The 4,296-nt window shown below is 41.9% G+C and overlaps 1 pseudogene; it reads right to left on the bottom strand.

Annotated features, from left to right (window-relative positions):
- Window positions 1-1,850: 1,850 nt before the first annotated feature.
- On the bottom strand, window positions 1,851-2,475 carry LOC110307693 (peptidyl-prolyl cis-trans isomerase A pseudogene; annotated as a pseudogene).
- Between the last annotated feature and the right edge of the window lie 1,821 nt (window positions 2,476-4,296).

The following is a 4,296-nucleotide window of genomic DNA, read 5'->3' as shown; positions in this document are numbered from 1 at the left end:
ATAATAGATGTTTCTTCAACCTGTCATAGAAGAGAAAAACTGGGTTGAAAAACCTAGTACACAGCTTTGACTTGGGAAGGGGAAGGGCAGAATGAATATTTTTCTGATGTTCTTTTTTTTTTTTTAAAGCTACTAAAAGGACTGTTTTTCCCCCTCTTCTCTGAATTACCGAATGACACATGTACACTGGATGCCATAGTGCTGCAGGCAAGAAAACAGAGCTCAGTGCTTGATGCACCTCCAAAGGACCTCACACTCAAGACAGAAGCTGGCACAGCTTTGAGTGACAGCTTGTGGGAGAAAAGTGGAACGTGTAGCCGGCATTCTGCCTTTTGAAGGAGGTTGTCGAGGGATAGGCATCTGCCTGGCTTGTGTTGGAGCACTGATGGAACCAGCATACTTTGAGTAGTGTTCCTTAAAGTTATAAGCAGGCTGGGATGGCTCAGTGGATAACACACTTGCCCATAAGTGTGAACACTGGAGTTGGGACAAGCATTGTAACCCACTTGTACTCTGTACTTAGGAGTAAGAGGGATCATCCTGGTAGGCTGGGTGGCTAGTCTATCTGAACTGGAACTCCATGTTCAGTGAGAGAAGCTACCTCAATAAAGTAGAAAGTAATTTAGGAAGACATTCCAGGATATTCATTAACCTCTGGCACAATATGCACACACACATGAACATACAATACATACCTTTGAACACATATATACATATATGTTATACACACATGCAAAACATATATACACACATATGTGTATGTATGTGTATATATACATATATGTACACACACGCACACACACACACACACACACACACACACACACACACACATATAAAACCAAACCATCCACTTGTATGTGTATATCCAAAATAGGATCTGGAAAGATATTTGCAGATTCATGTTCACTGTAGCCCTACTCACAGTATCCAAGAGGTAGAAACAACAAAACTGTCCATGGATGAATAGATAGATGGAGAGAAAGTGTGGTGTGTACACAAAATGCAATATTATTTAGTCTTTAAATAACATGAAATCATGTTACATGCTATAATATGGCCAAACTCTGAAGACATTGTTAAGTGAACAAGCCCACCCAAAGGGTAATTATTACATAATCCCAGCATATGAGGGAACTGAGTCAAATGCTTAGAAAACCAGAATAAAATAAGGGAAGTGGGATTTGTTCTTTCGTAATTGCAGAGTTTCAGTTTTACAAGATGAAAATTTCTAGAGTAGTGCTTATTTTGGTGTGTATCATTGACAGCATTGCCCTGAACATTTAAAGCTGGTTTGGATGGTGCATTTTATGTTATGTGGTTTTTATTATTAAAAAAGCCCCCCCCCCAAAAAAAAACAAAACAAAACCGGAGACTGAGAGATAGTTTAGTAGTTAAGATGGCTTGTTACTCTTCCAGAGGAACCGAAGTCTCTTTCCACCACATGTTGGGAACCAGGCTGATCCAAGGCTTTTCCCAGGGGCCCTGGTACATGGAGAAGGAAAGTAGTTCTTTGTTAAAACCAAGAACATGATTGGCAAAGTCAGTAATGGCTTGAGGCCAGACCTTGGTGGAGCTGTGACTTTAGATCTTGGGAATGGAACTCTTCCTGTCTAAAAGGCCATGGTTGGCAGTTCTTTCTTTCTTTTTCTTATTTAGTTTTTGTTCATAATCATAAACTTAACTTTGCAATCCAGCTAGACTTGAAGGGGAAAGAGGAAAATATGGAACCCAAAGAACTTCAGTGAGAACAGAGATTACAGGACATTTGAGAGCAGATGGGGTAGGGGCGCTCTCCTGAGCTACAAAGGAATACTTTGATGGGTAAAACGCCCACAAGTCAAAAGAAATTAGAGTTGTCCACAGTCGGAAATAGTGGTCTTCTTGCTGGTCTTGCCATTCCTGGACCCAAAACGCTCCATGGCTTCTACAATGCTCATGCTTTCTTTCACGTTCCCAAAGACCACATGCTTGCCATCCAGCCGTTCAGTCTTGGCAGTGCAGATAAAAAACTGGGAACCGTTTGTGTTTGGTCCAGCATTCAACATGGACAAGATGCCAGGACCTGTGTGCTTCAGGGTGAAGTTCTCATCCTCAAATTTCTCTCCGTAGATGGACCTGCTGCCAGTGTGTAAAGTCACCACCCTGGCACATGAATCCTGGAATAATTCTGTGAAAGGAGGAACCCTTATAGCCAAATCCTTTCTCTCCAGTGCTCAGAGCTCGAAAGTTTTCTGCTGTCTTTGGAACTTTGTCTGCTAACAGCTCGAAGGAGACGCAGCCCAAGGGCTCGTCATCGGCCGTGATGTCGAAGAACACAGTGGGGTTGACCACGGCTGCAGCAAGTGACGAAAAGCGACAGTGGCGTCTGCAGAGCTGTGTGGTTGGCAGTTCTAAGGCTGCCATGTGCTTGGTCTGTGATGTACTTGAAATATCGTGTGTTCCCTTCGTGCAGCATTGCTTGACTAGCTTCATGCTGATTGTGCTCCATTGATAACTTCTCACTCTGTCCTATTTCCCCTTGCGAACAGTATACAGGATGTAGTACTTTTAATAAACCTGCTTGGCACAAAATCTCTTGACTCCTCTCTCTCTCTCTCTCTCTCTCTCTCTCTCTCTCTCTCTCTCCCTCTCCCTCTCTCTTTCTCTCTCTCACACACACACACACAAAAGATAAGTTTTAAAAATACCATAAAGTTTCAGAATCATATCTAAATTAGGAGGCTCCTTATCATGTTACGTATATATTGAATTCCATTCCTCCTTCAAAGATACAGAATTCCTAACTCTCATTACCTGCACATACAACCTTATTTAGAAATAGAAACTGTTAGGTTCAGCTAAGGTGAGGTCACTAGTGTGGATATAGTCCAGCATGGCCATGCTTCTGTAAAGAGGATTCTTGGGTCCAGACACAGAAATATGTAGAGGGAAGACAGCATGACAGACGAGAAAGGGGCTGGAGAGATTTCTTAGCAGTTAAATGAGCACTTGCTCCTCTTGCAGAAGACTCAGGTTCAGTTCCCAGATGATGCACAACTGTTTATGACTCTGAGCTCTAGGGGCACATACATACACATAAATGAGAAATACAAACATAAACACAGAAATAGTGTTCTAGTTAGGGTTACTATTACTGTGATGAAGCACCAGGACCAAAGCGACTTGGGAAGGAAAGGGTTTATTTGGCTTATGTGTCCATATCACTGTTCGTCATTGAAAGAAGTCAGACAGGAACTCAAGCAGGGCAGGAACTTATAGGCAGGAGCTGCTGCAAAGGCCATGGAGGGATGGTGCTTATTGACTTATTCCTGATGGCTTTCTCAGCCTGATTTCTTTATTTTTTTTCTTCTTTTTTTGGGGGGTGGGCAGTCTGAGACAGGGTTTCTTTGGGCATCCTTGGTTGTCCTGGAACTAGCTCTGTAGACCAGGCTAGCCTCGAACTCACAGAGATCCACCGATCTTTGCCTCCTGAGTATGCTGTGATTAAGGGGTGCCACCAGCCAAAATGGGCTGGGTCTTTCCCCATCAGTCACTAATTAAGAAAATGCCCTATGGGTTTGCCTGCAGTGTAAACTCATGAAGGCATTTTTTTTTTTTTTTTTTTTTTTTTTGGTTTTTCGAGACAGGGTTTCTCTTTATAGCTCTGGCTGTCCTGGAGCTCACTTTGTAGACCAGGCTGGCCTCGAACTCAGAAATCCACCTGCCTCTGCCTCCCGAGTGCTGGGATTAAAGGCGTGCGCCACCACGCCCGGCTGGCATTTTTTTTTTTTAAAAAAGAAATAAGGTTCCCGCCTCTTAAATAACTTTAGTTTGTTTGACACAAAACTACCCAGCACAAATAGTTTAAAAGAGAGAAATAGATAGGGAGAATCAACTGTAGCCCAGGATGCTCAGGCTCCCAGAAGGTAGGAAGGGACATGGAATGAATTCTCATCTGAATGGTCAGAAGGAAAACTACCCGCCAAACACCATGACTTGGAACTTCTGACCTCTAGAACTGTGGGATAATGCATGTACTATGAGATGAGGTTATTTGATCTTAATAAATTATATATTTTTCCTTCAACACTTGAGTCTATAACTGAATATTACAAGTACAAATATTACACAAAGAACACCTTACATGAGGATTAAATAATTATACATCCTCTTTAATTTTCTTATAAGCCCCCCAAATTTGATCTCGTCATAATATTTTAATCTTATGCATTAAGCTAATGACTTTTCAAATACTTTTTATATTTTGTGAATGAGCAACAAAGATAAGCTTGATTCCCAGAGCTGGGCTACTTG

The sequence above is a fragment of the Mus caroli genome, unplaced genomic scaffold (assembly GCF_978045245.1).
Source record: "Mus caroli unplaced genomic scaffold, Mus_caroli_1 scaffold_15, whole genome shotgun sequence".
Classification (NCBI taxonomy): domain Eukaryota; kingdom Metazoa; phylum Chordata; class Mammalia; order Rodentia; family Muridae; genus Mus; species Mus caroli.
Note: the sequence above shows the minus strand (reverse complement) of the source record. Positions and strands in the feature narration are given on the sequence as shown.